Raw genomic sequence first — 16,353 nt, forward strand, 5'->3', positions numbered from 1 at the left:
TCACTGCTCCTGAAGTCTCGTCTATGCCGCCCTGCTTTTGCATGTGCTGTATATTCTACCAGATTACCCTTTTCAAACTGCTTTGAGGATGTTTCAAAACTCAGAGATAAATCAGCTAATCCTTCCTGTAGCCTGGGTTAGACAACCTTCATCTAGCATGTACCTACCTCAGTCACAGGACTTACTCTGCTGGATTGTAATAATATCGTTCCTTGTCTTGTTTTCACCCTTGACTGTAAGCTTCTTGAAGAGCAGGTACTGAATGTTTAGGTGCCTGGTTCCTAGCATAGTATCTAGTATAAGGGAACACCTGGAATTTGAGGCAGGAGGCAGCAGTAGCATGTGTATATTGGAAAGGCATAGAATTCATGCCCAGGTGAGAGATGAGAGGTTTTGGTAACTGATTTTACCTGTTTCACCCGTTTGCTAAAGAGCAATGTCAAGAGGAATCAGAAATGCTTCCAGTACTCCTCAGTTGCTGGAAGATCTTGGATTAGTCATGCTTTCTGCAAAAGATTAGCTATCTTCTCACTGGAACCAAACTAAACCATTTAGTGAGAAGCATCTGGCTTAGTGGTTAAGACTTAGGTTTTGCAGGAAGTGAGAGAGGAGTTGGAATCCTGGCTTTTCCACTTAGTAGCTGTGGCCCTCAAGTGAGCCAGCTTTGCTGATCTTCCATTACATCTGCTTTCAAGTGGAGAAGCTAATCTACACATCGTTTTAGAATTACACGAGGTTGTACACTTGTTAAACACATAACACAGTACTTACATTGTTATAACTGCTCAAAAATTAGTAGCCATTTTAACTTTTTGACATTGCTATAGGCCGAATATTTGTATCCCCCTAAAATTATGTTGAAATCTAATCCCCAATGTGATGGTAGTTAGAGGTGGAACCACTGGCAAAAAGTTAGGTGGTGAGGGCGGTGCCCTCATTAAGGAATTAATGCCCTCATGAAAGAGGGCTCAGAGAGCTTTCTTGTCCCTTCTGCCAAGTGAGAACACAGAAAGAATATGGCTGTCTAATGAACCAGGAAGCAGGCCCTCACCAAACACTGAATTTGCTGGTACCTTGATCCTGAACTTCCCAGCCTCCAGAACGATAAGAAATAACATTTCTATTGTTTATAAGCCACCCAGTCTGTGGCATTCTGTTATAACAGCCTATAATAAAAACACATATGAAATACAGACTCCCTGGAGATCTCTAAAATTATATATTTCTTCAAAAAGATTACTGAATATTTATCACCTGTCATCATAAACACAAGAAATACAGACAGAATTATCCAGGCACCATTCTCAACAGAAGATACCAATATCCTTTTGGCTTTTTCTGTTTCTCAGCTTTTGTCCTTTTGAGAGACAGAACCACAAACAAGCCCCTCTCCTCCTGTGTGTTGGGGTGAGCTTGGGTCCTGGAAGGTGAAAGGCCAGCCCAGAGCTCATCAAGCAACTTTGGTCTCTCAGAGCCAGAGCTGCTGACGATGTAATACAATCTGGCTGCAGAGAATGTGACTAAACGAAACCCCATCTGCTGCGAGGTTTCCCTGGGTTCCCAGGAGGGACCTGAGCAGGATATGAGGCGGCGGTGGTGGTGAGGTGAGGGGTCTGCAAGGAAATGGTGCGATCCCCCACGTGTAATGTGTCTCACCACAGGCCAGCGTGGGTCTCCCCCAGCATGACATCATCTTGGAGCTCACCCGGGCTCCGGTCTGCTGGCTGCTATAAACCAGGGTTTCTCAATCTCAGCACTATTGACAATTTTCAGCTGCATAATTCTTTGTTGAGAAGTGTGGAGGGAACTGCCGTGTGCATTGTAGGAGGTACACAGCATCCCTGACCTCCATTCACTAGTTGTCAATAGCATCTCCACCCAGCCTAGTTGTGACACCCCAAAATGTCTCCAGTCATTTCCAAACAATGGGGAACAAAACGGCCCCAGTTGAGAACCACTGTCACAGAAAAAGTGGAACAAATCAGACTCCCTTTCTATTAAAAGCAAGGGGGAAAAAATCCAGAAAAAATAGAATACAGTAAGTTTCCAACTCCTTAAGTAGTTTTAGAAATGAATTAAAAGTTGAGCAGCTAGCTTTGATGGTTCAGGTGAGAGCCTTCAAATAAAGAGGAAAACCCAGAAGTAATAATAAGTACCATTGACTTAGTGCTTTCTGTGTCCTAGGCATGGTGCTAAGCACTTTAACTCACTGACCTCTCGAAAGAGCACTGAAGGTAGGTGTGTGATCTCCGTTTCATAGGTAAGGACTCTGAGGCTCAGGGGTGTGAAAGTCTTGCCTAGAAGCATATAGCTAGTAAGGACTGAGCTGGGATTTGAACACAGCTCTGCATGATTTTAAAGAAACTCAGAGCCATTTGGTTCTCTTAGTTCATTACTTTGGAGTCTGTATCCAACACCATAAAAATTTCAAAGTCTATGCTTTAAACCAGGGAGTATTTAATAGGAACTTCAGCCTAGACAGAAGGTAGGTGGATTTGAGTGGGAGAATCAGACTTTCCATGTCCTTACTTAAACAAGACTAATCCACATTTATAAATCAACATGAGATAGTATATAATTAACCCCTATATGGGTGGTAGATGTTAAAGGAGTGTAAAGTAAATAACAGGCTGAATAGAAAGAATGCATTTTAACAAGCATGCTTCTAATAAATTAGTGAAACTGTCACTGAATGGGGTGGCTCATATCTCATGAGGCTCCCTTATGAGGACTTGGAGTGAAGTACATGGGCTTGGCATTGGACAATTCTGGCTTCTAATCCCAGCTCCAAAACTTACCAGCTGGGTGGCTCTTGGCAAAACACTTTACAACTGAAAGCCTCAGTAAACTCCTTAGCAAAATACAGATAAAAATACTTACTTTTCAGGATTGATGGGATTAACTAAATCCAGGAAGTGGAAACTAATGTAGAGTGTCTCACAGGCAATTGACTTTTCTTTCATCACTCTTTGGAATTACATGTTTGTTTGTCTATTTGTGTGTTTAATGGTTGCCTCCTTTATTCTCTGCCTCTCCAGAATCTCCCATAGTGCTTGGCATGTAGTAAGTACTTACTTAAAATATGCTCAATGTATAGGAAACAATAGTGCACTTTCTTTTTAGTTCCTTCCATGACAATGAGTTTTCAGACATTAAAAATACTCAAGCAATGGAAATACAAGATTCTCTATCCCTTTGTGTCCCAATCTTAGCCTCTTATGGTGACTTGTACCACAGCACCTATGACATTGTTTTGCAATGACTGTTTCTTTGGTTATAAACTCCTTCAGGGCTGGATGGATCAACTTTCAATTCCTATGACATGGTCCCATTACTTGCACCCAAGGTGTAATACATGTTTGAATCTAATAAGTATTCGTAAAATAAAGATATTGATGCCTTAGGGGGCATCAGTCCACTGAATGGGAGCTCCAACAAAATTACGATTCCAGGCTTTGGCAACTCTACTGCCAATTCTGCTCATACAACATCTAATGACCAAGAACAAAAGGTTGGGGCTGTTATTTTTATTGTTCCAGGAAAATGTAGATAATTAATAACTCTGTATTGAATTTAATTGGCTTCTTTTGCAAGGAAAATTGTGAGCCAGATTTTCCATATCCAAGCTAGCACCTCAAAGATGATTAGATTCAGCGATTAATTCTTATAACAAATATTTATAGAGTGCTTACTATGAGCCAGCCACTGTTCAAGGTACCAGTTAAATCTTGGATATTTTAAGTCTTGGGGAATGATTTTGACATTGAGCATTCTTCTCAGTTACCCAAAGGAAACCAGCTGTTTCTATTGGATTGCTTGAGACAGACAGCAATAAGGGGCTCAGAGGTCTTGGATACAAATTCTTAAGCCTCTAGTCTCAGTATCCTGGTCCTTGGAGAAGGGAACATCTAATACACAAAGGAAACAGTTAATAAGCCAAGCCGTATATACTTCCTAACTAGAGGTTAGCATCCAAAACAGAATGCTTAGGCATTGGAAAGTTTATCATACCCATGGGTCTCATCTCCCCATCATGCAACTTTCATAAAAAACAGAGAAAGCTATTACTTCAACTGCAATTGTTGTCTTTTGAAAGAAAGAAAAAAAAAACCATTTTCTGTGACTGGCCAGAAGCTGGGAGATATATATATATATCTCCCCATAGTGGGTACATTACAATACTTGAGGGTAAGATATATCTCATTTCTTTATTTCTTTCAACCATGCCACACTCCTCTGAGTTCTCATACAAGCGACTGTTAGAAAATTCAGTGTCAGCTGTGTTGAGTGTTGCTTCTCTTGTCCACTGGTTTATTCAAAAATCTAGAGGTCTTACATGGCCTAGAACATTTAGGAACCAGTTGCATGCCCCTTTCCTCTCTGGCCATAGCAGATATCCTCAGTTTTGGGGTCTGTACCCTTAGAAGTGAGTAGTTCTGCTTCTTCCATCTCCTACTATGATATTAGGATCCTGGAGACTCACTCGGGACACAGCCTCTCTGAATGTACTCCATGGCATGATCAGTTCAAGTCTTCTCACTTCCTAAGACACTGCATTAGAAGAGAGTGTTTATCCCACTCATGAAACCTATGTCTCTCACACACTATCCCACTGCATGTCTATTGGGTTAATTCTGCCCAAGGTCATAAATGTTAGAGTGATTCCAGGGTCCAAATTCAGGTCTTTTCAATCTCTATGTTGGACATTTGTCACGATTCTACATCCTACATCCTCACTAGATCAGCATTATTCCAACAGCACTATTGACATTTTGGGACAAAGAATTATTTGTTGTGGGAGACCATCCTCTGAATTGCAGACTTTTAGCAGAATCTCTGGCCTCTGCCCACTTGATGCCAGTAGCAAACCTCCAAATTCTGACAGCCAAAATGCCTGCAGATATTACCAAATATCCCCTAGAGAGCAAACCATCCCTGGTTGAGAAACATTGCCCTAGAAGGTAAGCCCAAGAGGAAAGTGACTGCATCTGTTGTGTTTGTAGCTATATTGCCAACAGTTATTAGCACAGGACCTGTGTATCCCATCAATCTAAGTGCAATGAAGAAATGGTTGGAAGAATTAGTCAACAAAATAAATAGAAATAAATATTACCATGCCCTTTCCTTGCTTCCTCCTCTTTTTCTTTATTTCAACAAGGAAAGTAAAGCAGTAAAACATTGATCTGGTTTGACTGTGTCCCCACCCAAATCTCATCTCAAATTGTAGCTCCCATAATTCCCATGTGTCATGGGAGAGACTGGTGGGAGGTAATTGAACCATGGGGGTGGGTCTTCCCCATGCTGTTCTCGTGATAGTGAATAAGTCTCATGAGACCTGATGGTTTTAAAAAGAGGAGTTCCCAGGCCAGGCGCGGTGGCTCATGCCTGTAATCTCAGCACTTTGGGAGGCCGAGGCGGACAGATCACAAGGTCAGGTGATGGAGACCATCCTGCCTAACACGGTGAAATACTGTCTCTACTAAAAATACAAAAAATTAGCTGGGTTTGGTGGCATGTGCCTGTAGTCCCAGCTACTTGGGAGGCTGAGGCAGGAGAATCACTTGAACCTGGGAGGCGGAGGTTACAGTGAGCCGAGATCACGCCACTGCACTCCAACCTGGGCGACAGAGCAAGACTCTGTCTCAAAACAAAACAAACAAACAAACAAAAGTGATGGGGGAGTTCTCCTGCACATGATTTCTCTTGTCTGCTACCATGTAAGCTAAGACTACTTTGCTCCTCCTTTGCCTCCCACCATGATTGTGAGGCCTCCCCAGTGTGAAACTGTGAGTCAATTAAACCTCTTTCCTTTATAAATGATCCAGTCTCTGTTATGTCTTTATTAGCAGCATGAGAATGGATTAATACAAACATCCTCTGCAGGAAAACATAGTGAAGAGGATCCTGTGCAAGATGAAAAGAGTTTTGGGTCCTACTCCCATATCCAACACCAGCTATTTATTATTGATCAAGTAACTTCCTCTTGCCCATGCCTTCATTTGGGACTAATAACAGTATCTATGCATAAAAATGTTATGAAGATTAAATGAAATTAATGTATGCAAATTTCTAAAAATGGTATCCAGCACATAATAAATGCTCAATAAAAATTAACAATCACTATTTACAGAAGATCCCCTGTGTCATAGAAGTGATAGAGTAAAACTCCATTCCCTTCCAAGGGGCTCATTAGAAAGCAACTATCCATTCACACGTTTGCCCAGGTGTAGTCTCAAGAACACCATGCCTTTTACCCCTGCTATCTGGTTGTCTCCATGGCTCTCTAAGGGCCTAAACCTGAACTCTGATATGCAATATCAGCTTGTGACGTCTCTTCTATTGGGGGTCTTCCTGCTCTACCCAGGTTCTACACATGGTGTTGATATCCACACAGTACAGTATCCACAAATGGGAGAAAAAAATCATCTGCCAATCATGGCTGTCAGAACTGCAAGTACGGGTCTACCTCACTGTCCTTCACAAATACCCTGCCCCACACCAACTTGGCCTGTCTTTCCATTGCAAGAGTGACAGTGGGCAAAACCTTTTTAAATTTAGCCAAGGTCTAGCCTAGAATTTATCTTTGTCACAGATTTGGTGATAGGGCTTATACTGCATTAGGTTTAATCATATTAAAGTATCATTTTTATAGGTCAAATATGGTTGAACACGAGCAATTTCATATGAATTACTTCTTAGATTAACTGAGCAAACAACATTGCAACTTGCTAAAAGCCAAAGTACTTCCACTTCCTTCAAAAGCAACCACTTGTGACTGATTTCCGCTCATTAAGCCAGACTCTCAGAAGATCTCTCCTTGGCATACTTGACTAGTTTAAAGGAGCCACTGGCAGAATATACTTCAAAGTCAGCTTCCCTAGATTGGTCTTCCACAATGCAGCTGTCTCACTGATTCATCCTGGCCCCCGCCCACTACTGTCCATGGGGATTATCAAGGCTTCACCATAATTTCCTTATAAAGTATTTCCACGAGAGAAATCTGTCATCTGCCTCAAACGATGAGTCATCTATCTATATTCACTCAAGAGCACTCCTCATATACCAATCATCTGCAAGTTGAGTCCAATGTGGGCCTGGGCAGGTGTTTCAAAGAATTTAGAAAGTCTTTTTGAAGTTCCCCTACAGAGGCTGCTTTCTGATACAGTGTCTGAAAAACTTGCCTGGCATCTCACTAAGGGGCTCCTTTGGCCCCCTGATGCCACAGCCACATCGATAAGAGCACCACGTGCATCCAAAACCGGAGAAAAGCGGGAGAGAAAGAAGGGACATCGTACTGCTGACGGAAGCTCAGAGGGAGTAGAGAGCCTGGTGTGTGTTCACCTGCTCCTCTCAGTCCCCTTTATATGTCCTTTCTAAGCGAAGAAGCCCAATCCATGTAAAGGATTTTTAAGCAATAAATTCCTTTGGTTTTGGCTGGTCTTACACTAATCTAGGCAAGCATTTTCCTCCACATGGAACATAGTTTCACAGATGAGCAGACCTGGATTTTAGCTCAGAGTGGGCAAGACGCAACTGCTTTGGGCCCCATTTTCTTATCTCTAAGTTGAGCAGGATTGTCTCATAGCTCTTTTCACACATGTCAAAGTGTGCTCTGGGTGGATCCTCTGAATTATGGTTGAGCAGTGACCCAGATAAGCCTGCCACTTGCTGGGTTCAGACTGACCTGGGAATGATAGGAATGTCGTGTATAAGTTTAGATTTACTCCTCACTGTGGGCTAAACCACTCAACACTGCAAAGTTCCCATGTCAACAGGCCACTTCAAAACTATCAGGCTAATGATGGAGGTTGCAACTCCCTCCAACTTCCCTTTCCTTCTCTGTCTTTCAGCCTACAGCTAAAATGTCATGTTAAAGGAGCTGTGCCAAAAAAAAAAAAAAAAAAAAAAAAAAAACCACTTGAAAATCTAGCGATGTGCATTTACATCATAGAACTACATCTCTAAGGAAAAGCATTCCAGTTTCAAGGTAAGTTAATGCCATTTCTCCCAGAAAAATAATCTCTTGGACGAATACTAACCATTACCATTTTTAAAAATTCATTAATTTTTGTTGGTACATAGTAGGTGTATATATTTACAGGGTACATGAGAGGTTTTGTTTAATAATCATATCATGTAAAATGCGGTATCCGTCACCTCAAGCATTTATCCTTTGTGTTACAAATAATCCACTTATACTCTTTTAGTTATTTTTAAATGTACATTTAAATTATTATTGACTATAGTCACCCTGTTGTGCTATCAAATACTAGATCTTATTCACTCTTTTTAATTATTTTTTCTACCTATTAACCATGCCCACCCCCTATTCCCCTTCCCACTACCCTTCCCAGACTCTGGTAACCATCCTTATGCTCTCTATCTCCATGAGTTCAAGTTAAACATTACTGTTTTTAAGGCCCTGTTATGCACAAGGCAAAGATACTTTCCCATTTATTTCTTGTATTAGTTTTATATTGCTACTCTAACAAATTACCACAAACTTAACGACTTAATAAAGCAGAAATGTATTCTCTTAAAATTATGGAGACCAGAGGCCTGAAGTGAGTTTTAGTAAGCTAAAATCCAGTTGTCAACAGACCTGGTCTTTCTGGGGGCTCCAGGGCATAATCCATTCTTTGCCTCTTTCAGTTTCTGGTGTCTGCTGGCATTCCTTGGCTTGAGGCCACACCACTCCAGTCTCTGTTCCCTGGTCACACTGCCTTCTCCTCCTCTGTAGTCAAATCTCTCTCTGCCTTCCTCTTATAAGGACACTTTTAAGTGTATGCAAAATAAACTCCCCACCTCAAGATCCTTAACTTAGTCACAGCTCCAAAGTCCCTTTTGCCATACATGATAATATTCACAGATTCCATGGATTCGAACACACATCTTGGGAATCCTTATTCAGTTTCCCATGACCCTTCCTTTATCCCTGTGAAGTAAGTATTCTCCTCTTTTACAGACTCAGATACAAGATGGAGTCACGTAAGTGAAGGAAATTGAAAAAGGTCAAACACCAATAAATGGCAGAGCTAAGATTGATCCCATCTGTCTAGTGTCAGATCATGAGTTTCTTCTTTATACCACTATACCCCATAAAACTGATAAAATAATACTCTTTATAGATGGTTCTGCAATGGAAACCTGAAGAGCCCAGTAGCCCAGTAATTTTCATGTGCGGACCTTCTGTGAGACCACATACCAGCTGTGTGACTTTCAGCAAGTCTCTTGATCTCTCCTCACCTCAGTTTTCTCACTTGTAATAGGGGAATGGTCTGGTGTGAGGACTGAGATAATGCCAACGCCTTGTCATGTTATTAGCAAATACAAGTGGGTGTATTTGTTACCACCCCTACCATTGGAAGGCTATGGGGCAAGGAATTAGTCAAGCTTAGGACTTCCCAGTATGTGCTCACTAAAATAAGGAGGGTCAATTTACTCTCCGCCTTAGGAAGGGCAAGAGACAAAGGGCCAGCCCAGAGTACTTTCTAAGGAGGAGAGGGACACAAATACCTATGTGATGCCAGTCCATTAACCTCTAGACCCTGCCGAGGGAGCTTCTGGCTCTGAGGCAAGTGAAACCACCCAGCTGACTCTGAATCAGGGAAATTTTTCCACCTGAGAAACAGAATGTACAAGGCTTGAAAGACAATTAAAAATAATAATACCTCCTATTGACTGGATGGGCAAATGTCATTCTACTTTTCAAAGGAAGTTCAAACTATTTCTCTCTCAGAGCAATACTAAACATCCTTTCAGGAAAATACTCATTTCAATGAACTCTCTCTCTCTCTCTCTCTCTCTCTCTCTCTCTGTGTGTGTGTGTGTGTGTGTGTATGTGTGTGTGTGTTGCATGTGTGTAGCAGGATGGAGGGGAAATTTATGAAGAACATTAGAGCACACAGGGTGACTAGTACAGTTCAGTCAACCTGAAAATCTTATGTCCCATGATGAAAAGAGCTGTATATTTTTATTTGCATGTACCTTTGTTTTATTAACCCTTCTTATTTTAGTGAGCACATTTATGAAGCATACCTCTGACATTATCTTTTCCATCATTTTACAGATGAGAAAGTAAAGGCTCAGAGTAGAATAAGTGACTTATCTACAGTAGCCAAAGGCCACCATTTTGAGATTACTTACAATGTGGCAAACAAGCAACAGCATAAACTTTTGACTAAGTATTGTTCTTTTAATGCTGACGCTAGCTCCAAGGAGTACCCGTTTTACAGATGGAGAACCTATAAGAAAAGTGTTAAGTAATTTACCCAAGTCCCTACTCCTTTTTGAAGCTACTATTGGTTCAATTAAGGTTTGAAACCAAGTCCATGCTAGGTAATCCCAAAACTCCAAGATTAGCACAAATAGGGACAAAGCAAAATAACCAAAATCTTGCCTCATCAGATCTTTATGCACAAGCGCCAAATCACTCAATCTGGTTCACGAATCGAAGAATGTAATCTTTGCCTTTGGGCAATTGTTACATTAAATACATAAGAAAGCACTGACAATAATAGAAAATTGGGAGCTGGAGTCCTCTTGGTGGGTTTGAATCCTCTTGCTACTATTTATTACCCATGCACCTTGGTCGTTTCTCTAACCTCTTCATGTCTCATACCCCCCATCTGCAAAATGGGAACAATGATAGGACTAACCCAATAGGCTCATTGTAAAGATTAAATAATTTAATACATCCAAACTGCTTCAACAGTGCCTAGATCACAGGAAATACTCAATCAGCGTTAGCCACTGTTATTCTTTGTGGTCCACAAAATAAATCTTAAGAAACCTAAGAGAGAAGGAAAAGAAGCAAATTATACTTCCTCACAAGTATCCAACCCAGCTGTGGAAAATCAAAGAAAGAAATTCAATTTGGATTGATTTCAAAGCTATATATTCCCTCTGTGACCTGCATTAAGCCCAAGATGGTTTGACCCATTTGTATTCATCACCACAGCCTGAGCTCAGACCGGTAAACATGATCAAAACTGCCTCCCCATCCCTCTGTTGGAAATATACAACTCCAGATCTTCTAATTTAGCTTGGGCAATGCTAGTTTTTTAAATTCTCCCTCTTTCCCTTCAACCTCCAAAGAGGCAGTCTTTAGAATGTTTTAACAAGACAGCACCAGGTGGCTTCAACTCCCCTCTTCCTGCTGCTAGTCCCTGTAAAGCCCAGAAGCGTTTCAGATAGAAGTGGGGGTTCCATGCTTTCATAAGCACAATACAGCTATGGAGAGATTGAGCTATCTTTTGGGATTTGGGGGTTGTGGGGCGGGGAAGGGAACCACATCATTTAGCATCAAAAAACTCTACATAGGGCATCCCAGTTTGCTAAGCACTTTGCTTATACCCTCTTTCTTGGTCTTCATACCAATTTTGAAAGGTACTCAAGGTACAGATTTTTATCTCAGTTTTATAAAACAGGAAACCAGATGAATCCCAAGAAGAAGAGGAGCTTAAGAGAGGGGACGTGCTTTTCTCAAGGTAATTCACATTGAAAGCAGTTGGGCCAAATAGAACACAAAACTGTGTGGTAATATCATATATTTTCCACTATGCAGCCAATTAGTTGATCAGTCAATCATTTCAAGGGAACATTAATAGACTTCCAAGTGTTTTGGGTCTGTACAGGCGAAAAGCACAGTCCTTGCCCTCAAGGAGTCCTCACAGACCAGCTGGGCAAATGAATGAGTAAATCGATGATCACAGTTAAGGTTTCTAATCATTTCATAAAAGTCACTTCAAGAATGTTTTTATTGCTTACCTCCAAAATCTGCGACAGGTCATATGCTATTCTAAAAACTATGATATGCAGGAACAATATTCAAAATAATTAACAAATAATATGGCATAGGCAGCAGCCATCAACAGATGCTGGCAACAAACAGAACTGCTGACAAACAGACAGAAAGGCACAGTGCCTATCCTCAGGTGTCCATGATCTAGCAGGGTAAACAGGCAATGGAAATAAAATGTGCAATATGCCAAAAGTTAAAAAATGGTGGTGTGGATGAGCATGAAGGAGAGACCCTTCTCTCTGGATGTGAAGGTCATTAAAAACTTTGTTAGAAGAGTATGAAGGAACTCTTGAAAAAAAAATAATAAGGAATTTGTCATGGCAATAAGGCAGTGTTCTTCCTAGGGAAGTGAATGTGCAAAGGCTTGGAGACTTCTAAATTATTTCTTTAAAGATTTTACTTGAGAGTTTTGAGTTTCTATAATCCCTGGGAATTCCCCACTTGGTAACCAGGACCCTGGGGGTCAGCGGGAAAAGGGATTTTCCCAAAGTCACACAGCGAATTGATGCAGCATCAAGATTTGGACACTTAACCAACGCTCTCCACTCTGCTCTGCTGACCAGGCATGGCTTCTTTGTTGATGGTGCAGCTAAATTGCCATAGTCCATCCATCAGGGACGCTCTCATATGTCTTGCCACACACTCCATATGGTCTTTGACCTTGATTTTGTCCTTTGTTTTCTAAGGAAAAGTGAGAACAGATGAAAAGAAGACCACTCAACCATGATCTGTAAGCAAGTTGGGAAACCTTGACTCTAACGAAATGCATTTAATTAAATGACTGGCCCACTGTGTGGGATCAGAGATCCATCCTGGCTTTGGAAAAGATTTCTGGTGATTATGGAGTTACATGAGACTTTTGGACCGGCGTTAGCACACCAGATGAGATGAATCCTGAGAAGAGGAGGAGGAGGTTGGGAACAGTGAAGGAGTACGTAATCAGAGTAGGAAGCAGGGGATTCCATGGGGAAGGGGACACTCAGCTTCCTCAGCACTAGTCCTGGCCAAAATTCCACTCATTGGCTGTTCTGTCTGGAAGAAAAAGTATTACATTTAACAGACCTTTAAGGAAATGAGAATGATCTCACCTGAGGCAAACCCCGACATTCCTCTGGCCTCCAAACCACAGCCTCCACCAACAAGTCCTGAATGAAAATTGCAAACAAGCAACAATGAAATCAGTCTTTGGCAGGAAGCTCTGTGCAGAGGTGGTGTTTACACGCATTCATTCTACCCTCTCAAGTGGGAAAAAAGTGCTTATGCTTCTGAGAAGGATGCAACCATGAGGGATCAGATGCCAAGAGGTATGGCCTCTGCCAAACAGGAGGATAAATGGTTCTTCATTTCCATACACTTCCTCTGCTGTAATGTCTAGTGTGGCTTGGTTACTCAGTTCTGACTGTGACAGTTTTCTTCCTGGAAAGCAGGCATAGTGGCTTCAGACAAGTCATTCTTCCTCTCAGTGCCCCATTTTCTGATCTGTGCGATGGAAGCATTGTATACAATAATCCAGGTTCTATGGTTGTAAAAGGAAGAATTTAATTATAAAGCACAACATGTCAAACATTTATTTGTTCCTCCATTACTTCATTCATTCTATAAACATTTACTGAGCTTCTCTGATACCCAAGGCTCTATGCCAGGTACAGAAAAAGCAAGTGTGATCACCAACCTCAGGAAGCCTAGAGTCTAGAAGGAAAATCTAGACATGCACATGTTTAATTATACCACGTTGATGCAATGGATGTCCTAGTAGAGTTACAAATGCCATAGTGCATAGAAGCATTTCTTCCTAGATGGATTTCTTCCACTTAGGAAGCTCCATAGTGAAGTCAGATCAGAAATGGATGATAAGTAGATGTGAGGACATGGAGGTGAGGAGCCTAGGGCATCATCCTAGCATGAAAAAAGGTTGGGAGTATTGTAGAGTACATGGTGCATATGGACCCATCTACCAGAAACAGACACTGTGAACAGTACAGGGATGGAAAACACGTCCTTGTCTGGGCCCTCCTTACTCAAATGCCAAAAAGCTATATAGCTTAAGATGCCACATAGCTTTTTGGAGAAAATACCTTTTACAAGTAGCCTCTCCTAAAAATGCATAAATCATCTCTTCTCTATGTTATCAGAATATACTTATATGATAGCTGTTAACTTAATCCACAATAGTATTCCTGTTTGTCACCTCCACTAGCCTTTTCCTGCTTTGAGGGCCAGCCTGGACATATTTGGCTTTAGTTTCCCTGTGATTGGCCATGCCACTTGTGGTAGACACTAATCAATAACTGTAGAATCTTAAGAGAACTGGGGAGAGGAGTTCGAGTTTGAGACATTCCCCAAAAAAGCCATATCTATCATCTAGTTTTCTAGCATGTGCTCTTGTCTTATTTAAAAACTCACATAGAATTATAAATATATTGATTATATGTTATATACAAATATAGTTTATATACCATAGGAAATATATTGTACACTATTCTAATATTTTACTCCCTAACCCAAGAGATTAACTCAGTAGCCTTAGGAAAGCCAGGAGGCATGGAACCACTCACTGCTGGTTGAGACACAGCTTCATGCTACTGAAATATCCTTTGGCTAAAGCACAGAATGTAAAACTTCCCAAACAACCAACATTTGAATCAGCCAAAATGGATCAAAAGTTCAAATGAGCAGTTTTATGACATGACTATTTATGGGCTTTCTGGCTCTCTGGGAGGGGTCACTTTAGCAGAGAATCCTAAAATACTACAGCCAAAGCACCGTAGGATGACCTAATCATGTCTTTTTTTTTTTCAGAGAAACTGAGGCCCATAGCAACAATAATAACTGTGGGGATGATATCATTTAATATTGAAAATAAGTGAATAATTGACACCTCCATTGTTAGTAGCTATTTTTTAAAAAATCAAAGGTCTCTCCTAATTAGCTTTACGGAGCAAAGAAATATATTTTCCATATTCAAATATGGCTGTGATTTCTACACAAATCGTGTTAACAATCTAATACAGCATAAAACATTGCTTGAATATCCTCATACCCTATTCCTAAATAGTAACGTGTAATAGAACTCTGGAGCCCAGTGTTGTAATAGAAACACTTCCCAGGTGTATTCCCTTGTTGAAGTTTCATTGCTTCTCTAAACCTCAGTTTTCTTCTGTGAAAAAGAGACACTTGTGCCTATCCTACTTACTGGTTGCAAGGATATAATAAAAATCGTGAACAAAAATAGTGTTCATAAAGTACCCTGCACAGCACCTTATTAAAGACTTAATAAGGGAGGGCTCAATGGTAGTTGCATTTTGAATTACATTCGATGTTTCATTTTCCTCCACGGTCACAAACTACTATGCTCTGTGACAGGCTCAGAAGTCTCTAGGCGCGGATGAAGTGCTACTTCTCCACTCCCTTAAATGCCCCTGTATGCCCTGCGGATACTCAGCGCATGCTAACCACCAAATGAACGAATGACTCAGAGCTTGGAGGAAATCCACGGCAGGCTGGAAAGCAAAGGCGCAGCTTATGGCTTGAGGATTAGGTTGTTACCTTTTTTAATTATTGCTTTTCTTTAAAGAAAAGGCTGTGAGGGACGCCTTTCAGCACTAAGAGAAAACCTCAGAAACCGTTCCCCCTGGAGACCCAAGCTGAGAAGACCACACCAGGCACAGGGCATGAACAATGTCAAAAAGCTACTGCCCTGTAGGACACTGGGGCTAGAACAAAGATGCCTCCCAGCAGCTGGGCAAGGCTGGCTGCCACATAAGAAAAGCAGGGCTGATATGAGCCTCCTGCACGGTCCCCACCTGCTGAGACCTAATCCTGGGTTATCTCTCCGCTGGCCCAGAGAAACCTGAAACGCCCCAGGCTTTTGAAGGGCTTTATCTCCTCTTTCCAGGAACTGGGCTCAGTCCCTGTACTCACTCCGAGGTGCCACTGAGCAGCTGCTGCCCAGAGCCTAGGCGAGCCCTGGTCCCATTTCCAGCTTGACCAAGTACAGGAGGGGAGCCAGGGCTGCAGATCCTGCTCCCTCTTGCTCCCCGGGGCATCCGTCTCACAATTAGAAAACCCGTGTGGGGAGCAAAGCAAAAATCACATTTCACTAACAACTACTCGGGTCGGGGGCAGGGAGGCGGGAGGGGAAGCGGGAATTCCTACTTTCTCCATAAATTGTATGCAAATGGGTTCCTTCCCTGGCCGAGAGCCAGGAGTGAGTGCGTCTTTCATGAGCTAACCCTGTTCCGCTGGGAGGGCTGTTCCTTTAATTCGCCAACTGAAAAAGTGGGAAAGGATGTCTGGAGGCGAGGCGTCCCATTACAGAGGAAGGAGCTCGCTATATAAGCCAGCCAAAGTTGGCTGCACTGGCCACAGCCTGCCTACTGTCACCCGCCTCTCCCGCGCGCAGACACACGCCCCCGCCTCCGTGGGCACAAAGGCGGCGCGGCTGGGGGACTCCGGACCGCGCACGTGGGAACCGCCGCTGCTTCCCACTCCAGGTACTTCTTCCAAGGATCTAGGTCTCTCCCCCATCAGAGAGGTAAGTCTGTTTTTCC

General features: G+C 42.0%; 1 protein-coding gene across 2 annotated transcripts in view; it reads left to right on the plus strand.

The window, feature by feature from the left end:
• Positions 1-15,769: 15,769 nt before the first annotated feature.
• TNC (tenascin C) overlaps positions 15,770-16,353 on the plus strand; it is a 98,869-nt gene continuing 98,285 nt past the window's right edge. The window contains exon 1 of one of the 2 annotated variants that reach the window (XM_011998477.1): positions 15,770-16,337. The gene's annotated coding sequence lies outside the window, so the exon portion shown is untranslated. The remainder of the gene's footprint in view (positions 16,338-16,353) is intronic. The other variant, XM_011998478.1, reaches the window with a different exon arrangement.

Source organism: Mandrillus leucophaeus, unplaced genomic scaffold (assembly GCF_000951045.1).
Source record: "Mandrillus leucophaeus isolate KB7577 unplaced genomic scaffold, Mleu.le_1.0 Scaffold572, whole genome shotgun sequence".
NCBI classification, from domain to species: domain Eukaryota; kingdom Metazoa; phylum Chordata; class Mammalia; order Primates; family Cercopithecidae; genus Mandrillus; species Mandrillus leucophaeus.